This window comes from Petaurus breviceps, unplaced genomic scaffold, assembly GCF_028583685.1.
Source record: "Petaurus breviceps papuanus isolate PSGF00001 unplaced genomic scaffold, PetGlider_PUasm1.0 90881, whole genome shotgun sequence".
Classification (NCBI taxonomy): domain Eukaryota; kingdom Metazoa; phylum Chordata; class Mammalia; order Diprotodontia; family Petauridae; genus Petaurus; species Petaurus breviceps.
In genome coordinates this window covers 6896786-6908911 of record NW_027187369.1, presented here as the reverse complement: position 1 = coordinate 6908911, position 12126 = coordinate 6896786, and positions in this window count along the sequence as shown.

The following is a 12126-nucleotide window of genomic DNA, read 5'->3' as shown; positions in this document are numbered from 1 at the left end:
AGAGAGAGAGAGAGAGAGAGAGAGAGAGAGAATGAGAGAGAGAGAGAGAGTTTAACATTTTAAGGGCTGAATGGAATAAAAGTGAAAACTTCTCAGGTAACATTCCAGAAATCTAAACAGAATTGTAATAAAGTACCAAAGACTTAGTAACCTGGGCTAGGACCCTTGCCTTGCTTCCCTGGTCATAAATTGAAATTTTTGCTAAGCTTAGCTAAGTGTAGGAGGGGAACGCACAGACCCTGCAAATCTAACCACAGGCCCAAATGTAACAGACTTGTTCCCACTGGCCACCATCTGACCTGTACAAATATAAAAGTAGAACTCCTGTTGCAGAACTCCAGGCAGGCTACCATGTCCTAAAATTTCCATGATTCATAAAATATTGTCTGCTTTCCTATCTAAGTTGATACTGATGACATATTTGTCTGTTTTCATGTCCGCTAGATATGTACCTTCTGCTTTTTGATATTACTGACATTTCATCTGCAAACTCCAGCAGATTCTTTTGTGGTTAATATTGCGCACCTCAGTTTCTGATTAACAGGAACAGGACAGAATAAAGTGGGGGGAGAATGGGTGGTCTTTTGGGTATATAACCAAGCTATGCATTTTGTATTTTGCCTCTCCTACTAGACTGCCTCTAGTAGTGAGACCACCCTTCTTGCAAGAAGAAATAATTAAATAAATCCTTCCTGTCTTTACTTGGAAATATCTCTGCTTATTTTATTTTGGCCAAGGGTCGTTCTTGTCCCACACAGGACTAAGATGTTTATTTTAGTCATTTAAAAATGTTTTATTGAAGTCTTTTGTTTCTTACACCACAGATATTTCCCCTTCCACCCTCCTCCCTCAATTCTCTCTTGAAACAAAGAGAAATTGTTTAATGAAGGTGACAGACAAAATGACAACTCCTGATGCCCCCTGACCCAAGGGAAGAGAGGAAGAGGGAAATGCATGTCCTCAGCTCTCCTACAGGACCAAGACTGCATTTTTACCATTTGTAATAGAGTTGGATTTACCAGAGAATACACACGTCCATATTTTACTAGAGTATACTAAAAAGAATTCAGTGTTTGGGTGACTCTGAAGCATCATAGTAGCATGGCAGATAGAGGCAAGAGACCTCTACTTGGAACAGAGACCTGAACCCTTATCTCCTGATTCCAGAATGGCCATTTACTTCCTATCTCTGAGTTCATTTCTTCATCTGTAAAATGGGGATAGACGATACTTGCCCTACTTAGCTCACAGGACCTTCGCCCTCCAAGAGGGCTTCCTCCCTCTACTGGAGAGGGGAAACCAAGTTCACAGTTAAGTCAATACAAAATATTATGAAGTAAATAGAAAGTAATATTAGAGGGAGCGGGAGAGTGCTAATTGGAGAAATAGGGAAAGGCTTTATGTAGAAGCTCAAAAAGGAGAGTTCTAGGCATGACAGACAGCCCATGCAGGAAATGAAATGTCATAGATGGGGAATAAGTAGACCAGGTTCGCTAGAATATGGAATGCATATAGAAGAATTATATGAAATCAGTCTGGAATGAGAAAGTAAAGCTGGACTGGTACCGGACTTTAAATGCTAAATGAATTTGTATTTTCTTCTAGAGGCATGAGAAAGCCACTGAAGTTTCTTGAGTAGGAGAGCAAAATAATCAGATGGGGGCTTTAGGGATAGATTTGGAAGCTGTGTAGATGATGGATTAGAAAAGAGAATAAATGGAAGCAGGGAGACCAATTAGAAGGCAGCTACTGCAATAGTCTAGGTGAGTGATGATAAAGGCCTGAACTATGTGAGTGGAGAGGAGGGAACAGATTTAAGAGACATAGAGGTGGGATCAACAAGGTTTGCCAACTAACTGGATATGGAAGAAGAGGGAGAATGAAGAGTCAAGGATATGTACCCAGAAGACTGGCAAAAATGACAAAAGACAGAAATGATACATGTTAGAGAAGCTGCAGGAAGACAGGAAGCCCAGTGCACTGTTGCCAGAGCTGTGAATCGGTTCAACCACTCTGGAAAACAAATTTGAAATCAAGTTAGAAAAAGTCACTAAACTGCACATGCCCACATGCCTAGGCAGCTGCTGATGAAAGCCTGGAACTCAGGAGATGAGAGCATGGATATGTACATATGGAAACCTGGGTGTCATCTGCAAAGAGATGATTATCTCTGGAAGGCAATGAGATTCTGATATATAGGGGCTACAAATCATGGAGGAGCAGATTAGAGAAAAGCTGGAGAGAAAGAAAAAACTTTCTAACAATTTAAGCTTCCAGAAGGGGAAGAGAGAAGTTAGTGAGTAAGCCCTCCATAGTGATCCTCAAGCAAAGGCTGGCTGACCACTCCTCTGGTATTTATTAATTATATTATATTTATATTATATGCTAGAATGCATTCTTTTTCAGGCTGGACTTGATGGCCTCTGAGATACTTTCCAATTCAGATTCTGTATTCTGTAAAAGTGACTTTAGAGATCATATAAGTCTAACCCACCCACTTTGCAGAAGGGAAAACAAAGGTCCTAGAAAGGGAAGTGCCTTGTTTAGGCCTCACATGTAGGTGGCAGAAATGGAGATTGTATGAGACATAGTGCTGAATGGGCACTGATCTCAGCACTAGCCCTGGAACTCGATTTCTTGGAAAAGTCTCTTATGCCCAATTTTAAAATAAAAGATTGCAGTTAAATATGAAAAGAAAACAAAGTCCCTGTCTACCTTGCTTTTTAATTATTTCCTACTTTCTGATAAACAGTTGGAACACATACATTGGATGCTCTCTTGGACAGTGTGACAAGGCCATAGTCTTGGGCACAGTGCTTGTATATATTAAGTACTTAGGCAATGCAACAAATGTTTATTTTCTACAAGATTAACAGACCAAAGGTCAATTTTTAATATTCATTTTTTTAATTCTGAATTCTCTCCCTCCCCCACACCCTGAGAAGGCAAATAATATATTGATTATATGTGTGAAGTCATGCAGAACATATTTCCATCTTAGCCATGTTGCAAAGAAAACATACACACAAAAACCCCAAGAAAAATCAAGTTAAAAAGAGCCTGCTTCAATCTGCAGGCTTCATCAGTTCTCTCTGTGGAGGTGGATAGCATTTTTCACCATGGGGCCTTTGGAATTGTCTTGGATCATTGTCTTGATCACAGGAGCTAAGTTTTTCACAGTCAATCATCACATAATGTTGCTGTTACTGGTTCTGCTAACTTCACTTTTCCTCAGTTTCCAAATTTTTCTAAAACCATGCTGCTTGTCATTTTTATATAGCACGATAGTATTCTATCACATAATCTACCATATAATCCATTTTGTTCCACCATTCCCCAATTAATGGGAATACCCTTGATTTTCAATTTTTTGCCATCACAAGAAGACCTGCTACAAATATTTTTCTACAGATAGGTCCTTTTCCCTATTCTTCGACCTCTTTGGAATACAAACAGTGGCATTGCAAGCTCAAAGGGTATGCACAGTCTGATAGCCCTTTGGGCACCTGCTTACTTCTAAGGATAAGTTCTACAACAGTCTAGCAGTAGAACAGTTTTGCTATAGTAATAGTAAAGAATCCCTTGACTCTGAAATGATCTTTCCCTCAAAGTACAAAAAAAATGGCAGGCTGCAATAGATAGAACATTAGTTTTGGAATCATGAAGACTCTTCATGAGTTCAAATCTGGCCTCAGACACTAGTTTAGGACCCTGGACAAGTCACTTAACTCTATTTGCCTCAGTTTCCTCAACTGTAAAAGGAGGTGGAGAAGGAAATGGCAAACTATTTCAGTAGCTTTTCCAAGAAAACCCCAAATGGAGTCATGGAGACTGAAATGACCAAATAACATATAAGCAACAATGTGTGACATCTTGACAAGCTTGATTACAATTAAAGGTCCCAATCACCAGCAGTCTTATTTCATGGGATTCTAAACCATCAGCATATGAAAGGACTCAGGGCCATCTCCAGTTGTACTGATCCGTATCTCACCACTGGACCCAGATGGCTCCAGAGCAGAAAGTGAGGCTGGTGACTTTGCACAGCCCTCCCTCACTTCAATCCAATTCACTTGTTAAGTCATGGCATCACCTTCCTGATGTCATGGTCCTCTTTGAGAATGAAGGACAAACAATAACAACAATATGAAAGGACAGTCAAATTGTCATTTTGCTTAGGACCACAGCCAAATGGACCATACCTCTAATCGTGAGGACAGAATCTGCCAAACATGACCAAAATCAACTAGTTTTATTTATGCTGAAAAAATCTGTTCCAGGCATAAACTGTGCTCAGAAATGAGCTCTTTAGAAAAACCATAGAAGTGTTCACGATTTGCTACTTGTATTTACTAATGGGCAGCATTGGTCTTTTAAAGTGAGACCTAGCATAAGGATAAATAGAACCAAATGAAACGCAGCAGAGTCACCTGAATTTGTTCATTAAACAAAAACAAAAATGTTTTGCTTTTTCAATTAGCATCGGGCCAAAGATAGGGGCAACGTCTGCCATTTTCCCTGAAACATTCCTACAAAAATAATCTATAGTTGGATGCATTGTACAACAGTGCTCAACAACTTTCCTTGACTTGGTCTACAAAATTTTTTTAACCCAATATATTTTCCTTTTAAAAGTTTATCTGGGGGCAGCCATGTAGCACAGCAAGTAAGAGCACCGGTCCCAGAGTCGGGATGACCTGGGATCAAATCCAGGCTCAGACACTTAGCACCCACCCAGAAACACCTGGCCCTGTAACCTTGAGCAAGTTACTTAACTCCAATTGCTTTAAAAAAAAGTTTATTTGGGGTGCCTAGGTGGCACAGTGAATAGAGCACCCACCCTGGAGTCAGGAGGACCTGAGTTCAAATCCAGCCTCAGACACAACACAAAAACTAGCCTTGTGAACTTGGGCAAGTCACAACCCCAATTGCCCTCCAAAAAAGCAAAAAATAAAAAAAATTATTTATTTTTTGCTACATTTTAAGTTCCAAATTGTCTCCTTCCCTCCCTACCCCACACTAGAGAAGGCCGACATTTGACACAGATATAGATAGTATCAATAGATAATAAAATGTAAAACCATACTATGCATACTTCTATTTATCAGTTCTTTTTCTGGAGGTGGGTAGCACCTTCTTTTATATGTCCTTTGTCATTGATTTTTTCACAGTTATTCTTCAAATAATATTGCTATTACTATATATAATGCTCTCTCGGTTCTACTCATTTCACTCTTCATTATTACATGCAAGTCCTTTCTATGCTTTTTTCCTAAAATCAACCTGCCCATCATTTCTTACAGCACACTCAATATATTTTCTAAGCCTTGATTTCAAACATAGATCACCTAGTAACTATATTGATCTAAATATTCCTGTGCTTGCCTTTAAGTCATGTGCTGACCACCATTTTCCTTTTAAAGTCAGTATAACACCTGACTGGACAACTAAATCTCAGGGATATTAGAACTAAATCCTGGACTTGGTAGCTGTGTCCCAGGGGGACTCAAAGATAAAAGAAAGACTTAGGCCCATCTTTTAAGGTTGATGAATATTAATCCCTTACATTTACAGAGTACTTGCTTTTCAATCCATTTCAGATTCCTCAAAACAACTGCAAGAGAAAGTGGTCCAGTTTAGGACATATCCCTTCTCCTCATCTATAAAATTTGGGGACAGGAGTCACTAGTTAAAAAATCTGTAAGGTCCCTCTGAGCTCTAAAGAATCTATGGTTCTTCATTCCCCAATTGAGTATGAACAGATAGTTTTCAAAGGATAAAATCCAAACTTTCAATATGGAAAAAAAAATGCTCCAAATTACCATTAATTAAAGAAATTACGGAGATCCACCTCACACCTATTAGATTGGCAAGAAGGACAAAATGGGAAAACAACAAAATTTGGAGGGGCTTTGAGAAACAGGCATGTTCATGTACTGTTGATGGAACTGTGGCTTGGTCATCCCATTCTGGAAAGCAATTTGTAACCATGCTCCCAAAGTCACTAAATTATGTGTGTCCTTTGGCCCAACAATACTTCTACTAGGCCTATATGCCAAAAAGGAAAAGGACCCCATTTACAAAAATATTTATAGCACCTCTTTTTGTACTGGCAAAGAACTGGACACTAAGGGGGTATCCATTAAATGGGGAAGGGCTGAACAAATGATGATATCTGAATGACATGATTGTAATTAAATTCTACTGCACCATAAAAAAAATGACTAAGGAGGTAGTTTGGGAAGAACCTGGAAAGATTTGCATGAAGTGAGCAGAACCAGAAGAACAATTTGTACCACAACAATAAAAAGACAGCCTTTCAAAACCGGCTTTTGATCTTCAGATCTCTGATTAATGAAATGAACCTATTCAGAATGAGGCATATAATCTGGGCCATGGCCAGCACAGACATTTGTTCTGTTTGATAATGGGAAATTGCTACAGGGGTTTTGTTTTTCTTTTTTTTTCAGTGGAAGAAGGGAAGTAGAAGAAAAATGCTTGTTAATTTAAAAAATTAATTATCTATGGCTCTTACATTCTGCTCTTTTCAAATAAGTTTAGAATTTATATAGTAGGATAGCTACCTCAATCTGCTAGCTCTATTCAGTAGGTCTCTGATCCCCCAGGATCAGAGAATAATAAAATTGGAAGTGATCTGACCCCATTATTTTACAGATGAAAATTCTGGGGACTAGACAGGGAAAGGAAAGTGACTTCCCCAAGGTCATACATCTAGTAAGTGGCTTAGCTAGGTAGCACAGGGACTGTAGTTAGGAAGACCTGAGTTCCAATCTGACCTCAGACGCTGTGACGCTGGGGCAAATCATTTTACCCTGTTTGCCTCAGTTTCCTCATCTGTCAAATGAGCTGGAGAAGGAAATGGCAAATCACTCCAGCATCTTTGCCAACAAAACCCCATATGGGATCATGGAGAATATGGCATGACTGAAAATCACTGAACAACAACAAATATCTCTGAGGGCAAATAACCTTTCAAAAATGCCCTGCAAGGAAAAAAAGAGGATATCATAGAGGTACAAGGAATATGAGTATTTTTAGTAGTCACTGGGACGCCTCATGGACATGAATAGAAACATTTGCATCCTGGCTTTAAAGAAAATAATAATGGCTTTCATTTCCATAACATTTTAAGGTTTGTAAAGTGCTTTCCTCACAACAGCCCTGTGAAACAGGTAGTTGTAGGTGCTATCCCTAGTTTACAGATCAGGAAACTGAGGCTCTGGGAGGTGAAATGACTTACTCATGTTCAAATAGCCACTGTAGCAGCTCCCATTTACACAGGGTTTTCCGTTTGACAATGCACGTTCCCCACAACAACTTGTAGGTAATGCGAGTATTATCTCAATTTTACAGATCAGGAAAGTAAAGCTCAGAGTCCTTCCCCAAATGATAAAAGATCAAAAGAACAGGTAGTTCCCAAAGGATGAAATTCAAACTATAAATAAATAGGCACATGAGGGAAAAACGTTCCAAGTCACTAAGAATTAAATACATGCAAATTACAGAAATGCTGGGGTTCTACCTTATACCTATCAGACTGGCAAAGAAGACAAAAACAGAATATAACATGTTGGAGGGGCTTTGGGAAAACATTAGCATACTATTGATGGAGCTGTGGCTTGGTCCTCCCATTTTGGAAAGCAATTTGGAACCATGGCCAAAAGTCACTAAATCTTACATACTTTTTGGTCCAACCATAATTTTACTACTGAGACTATACCCCAAAGATATCAAAACAAAGAGGAAAAGAATGAGAGTTATAGTTTCAGAGAAATGTGAGAAGATTTGTATGAAATGACGGTAAGGGAGGGGCGGCCAGTTAGCACAGTGAGTAAGAGCACCAGCCCAAGAGTCGGGATGACCTGGGATCAAATCCGGGCTCAGACACTTAGCACCCACCCAGAAACACCTGGCCGTATAACCTTGAGCAAGTTACTTAACCCCAATTGCTTTAAAAAAAAAAAAGAAATGACGGTAAGGGAAATGAGCAGAACCAGAACAAGCTATACATTAACAACAATGTAAAAACAAATGACTTCTAAAAACTTAAGAACTCTGGTCAATGCAATGGTCAATCATGATCCCAGAGAACCAGGGATGAAGACAACGTCCCACTCCAGACAGAAATGTTATAGCCTCCCAATACAGGATATAACCTACATAGGAATTTATTTTGCTTAACTATACACATTTGTTACAAGGATTTCTTTTCTTTTCTTTTTTCTTTTAAATGGGAGGAGGGGTAATGAAGGAGAAAATAAAAGCTTGTTAACTGAAAAATAAAACAAGCTCTGAGGGCAATATCTGTCCATGTCCATCATTAAGTACCAGAGCTGACCCAAGGTCCTGACTCCAAATCCAGTACTCTTTCTCTGAGTCTATCCTTGTGATTGATGCTGTAGCAGATAGAAGTATGAGACAGGGTCCCTTCACTTGATTGGGAGAGTAGGAAATATGCATTTATCAGGCACTGTACTAAATGCTTTACAAATATGATCTCATTTAAGCCTCATAACAACCCTGGGAGGTAGGTGCTATTATTATCCCCATTTTACAGTTGAGGAAACCGAGACAAACAAGGATCAAGTGACTTGCCCAGGATCACACAGCTAGTGCCTAAGGCCAGATTTGAATTCAGGTCTTCCTGACACCAGGCCCAGAACTCTAACCACCATGCCACCTAGATGCCTTGTCCCCTGAAGGGGTAGTTTTTGATCTAGTTGGAGAGATGAAGAATAAATATATGGGATTTTGATATGCTTACTAGGTAGCTTGTGAAACACATACTGAAGTCATAATAATGGGCCTGAGTAGCACATTTGATTACTGAACTGGTCTTAGATGAATATCTGGAAGCAGTGGGAAGGCCTAGAGAAGCAGCCTTTGACTGGTAGCAGGTGTCTGCTGAGGACCCCACTATTTTACTCTCTTTAAAGGGAAAGGACCCGCCTGGTTGATTGCAAGGCCCATGATGCTTATAGAACATGAAGACATACTTCATGAATTCAAGAACCTGGGACCAGAATCTTCTCTACCCAGGATGAAAACAGGATTAAAAGGAAATAAGCCCAACAAAATCATGCAGGGTCAGTTTCTAATTCCCAGACCAGAATCTAAATTTTAATTTAATTTTTTTCCTAATTACATTTTAAAACAATTTTTAACCTTTATTTTTTTCACGATTTTGAGTGCCAGGTTCTCTCATACCTTTCCTTCCCTCCCCCCTGAGAAGGCAATTTGATAAAAGTTATACATGTGCGGTGATGCAAAATATTCCCATATCTTTTGAAAGAAAATGTAGACAAAAAAAGAAACAAGAAAAATAAAGTTAAAAAAAAACCTCAGTGGGGGCGGCTAGGGGACACAGTGAACACAGCACCCGCCCTGGAGTCAAGAGGACCTGAGTTCAAATTCGACCTCAGACACTTAATATAAAAATTAGCCGTGTGACCTTGGACAAGTCACTTAACCCCAATTGCCCTCCAAAAAGCAAAAACAAAAAACCCAGTATGCTTCTATCTGCACTCAGATTCCATCAGTTCTTTCTCTAGAGGTAGATGGTATTTTTCATTATGGGTCCTTCAGAATTGTCTTGGATCTTTGTATTGTTGAGAATAGCTAAGTCATAAACAGTTGATCATTGTACAATAGTGCTGTTATTGTGTACAATGGTCTCCTCATTCTGTTCACTTCACTTTGCATCAATTCATATACATTTTTTACAGGTTTACCAGACCAGAATCTAATAGAACAGGGGGCGGCTAGGTGGTGCAGTGAATAAATAGAGCCCCAGCCCTGGAGTCAGGAGGACCTGAGTTTAAAGCCGACCTCAGACACTTAAAACAAAATAAAAACTAGCAGTGTGACCTTGGGCAAGTCACTTAGCCCCAATTGCCCTACCTTCCCCCCTCCAAAAAAGCAAAAAAAAAAAAAAGAATCTAAGAGAATATAATCTACAGAGTGTCCTCAAAGGGTATCCCTCTTTCCCATTCACATTAAGTTTTTCTGGTCCTTGGTGTATTCTGTATTGATTTTTTGCACATTTATCTCAATGGTCCTCCAATTTTTTTATCTTAGGACCCCTTCACACTCTTAAAATTTATTGAAGCCCTCAAAGAACTTTTGTTTACATGTGTTCTATCTATCAATATTTACCATATTTGAAATAAAAATTGATACATTTTAATTATGTATACATTTAAAAATAACAATAATATATTTTCCAAAAAGTTAATGAGTGGCATCGTTTCACATATTTTTTCAAGTCTCTGTAATGTTTGGCTTAACAGATGACAGCTGTATTCTCATATCTGTTTCTGCATTCAATCTCATGTGATATGTTGTTTTTATTGAAGTATATGAAGAAAATATAGCCTCACACAGATATGCAGTTGAAAAAAGGAATGGTATTTTAATATGCAAATTACCTTTTAGTATTTATTATGAAAATGGTTTTACTCTCAAGGACCCTCTGAAAGAGTTTAGTAGACCACATTCTGAGAACCATTCATATAGTTAATTTGCATGTGTTGGAAAAAAAAAACCCAACATTTCTCACATCAAAGTAAGCAATGTCTACTCTCCAAGAACACCGAGGTGTATCATTCATTTGTGATCCTTTGGGTCTCAGGGTGTCAAGGTGATCTTTCTCAGTAAAAAAGCACATGTCACAAATATAGTAGGAGTCAGTGTAGAACACTTTGCACAGCAGATTCTAGGGTAGTGTTAGGGTACCTTCCCTATGAGGTAGCCTCACAGATAGAACCTAGTTAGTAGGATAAACGTTCTTGGTATATAAAGTCTGTGGCTATGGAACAGAGGTAAAAAACTTCCTGGCCAAAAGGGGAGATAGAATCTGTGATCTTGTTGAAAGATACTCTAGCATATCAATTCAAGTAACTTGAACACATACCTACTATGTGCTAGGGACCAGAAGGCACTGTAGCATGCTTTACTATAATACTGGTTCTATAGTCAGAGAACCTGGGTCAAATGCTACCTTTAATGTTTAGTACGTGTGTCACTTTAGGTATCCTCCCTGGGCCTGTTTACTACTCTCTAAAATGAAAGAGTTGAACTAGAATCTAGTCCTTGGAGTGTGGCCTTTAGACTGAGTCCAAGTTTTACAGAACAAATCCTTTTATTAAGGATTTATTATTTGGATTCAGTCAAAGGGCTGCACTTGAGGCCTCAGGTTCCCCACCCTGGACTGATGGTCTCTAAGGATTTTTCCAACTCTAGATCTATGTAAGGAACACAAAGATAAAATGCATTGTCCTTGTTCTTAAGATGATACAAGATAATCTAATTGTAGAGACATGAAGTCCATTCCTAAAATGCTTAAATAGTGAAACTTACTACTTACTAGTAATAGTTGTAGTTTTCTTTATTTATTTTCTGTGTAGCTCCAAAGACCAGCTTCCCAATTTTGCTTATATTCCAAGTACCTGAAAGTCATTTCCACTGAGCCCCTTTTATTCTACAGTTCTGAAAACACAGTCAAGGGAAGCCATGTTATTGCTGATGGTGCTCCCAACTCCATTAGAAGCCCCAGTGACAGGAGAGGGTGGGAGCATAGGATCGAGTCAGGGACCTTGGAGTAATCATAGACGCCAACCTCATTTGACTGAAAGGGAAACTGAGGTTCAGCGAAGGCAAGGGACTTGCACAAGATGATAATACAGGCAGTTAGAGGCGCAGCGGGAGCACCAGACGTTAGCATTTCCCTTCCCAAAGTGAAAGCTCTGGCGGAGGGAAAAAGCCGGGGGCTGCAAAGGCGGGGAGCCGAAGGCCCAACCTGCCAAGGTCACTAGAGCCTCGGGAGCCCAGGAGGGCCGGCTCTGACCTGTGGAGAATCGGCTCAGAGTTGTTGCTATGGAGCCTGGGCGTCCACCGGCAGAACCAGGCAGCCTTCCGGACCTCGGAAGTCCCGCCACCGCCACTGCAACTGAACTGGAGCGGACCGCCGTACTAGAGGGAGGAACTGGCAGCCCAAAAGCAGAGGAATGTATAGACCTATGCCCCAGAACACCACCCTAGAACTTTACTGTCCCGGTCCAGGGAACTTCGGCACTCCGAAACGTGCGCATGCGCGAGATAGCTCCG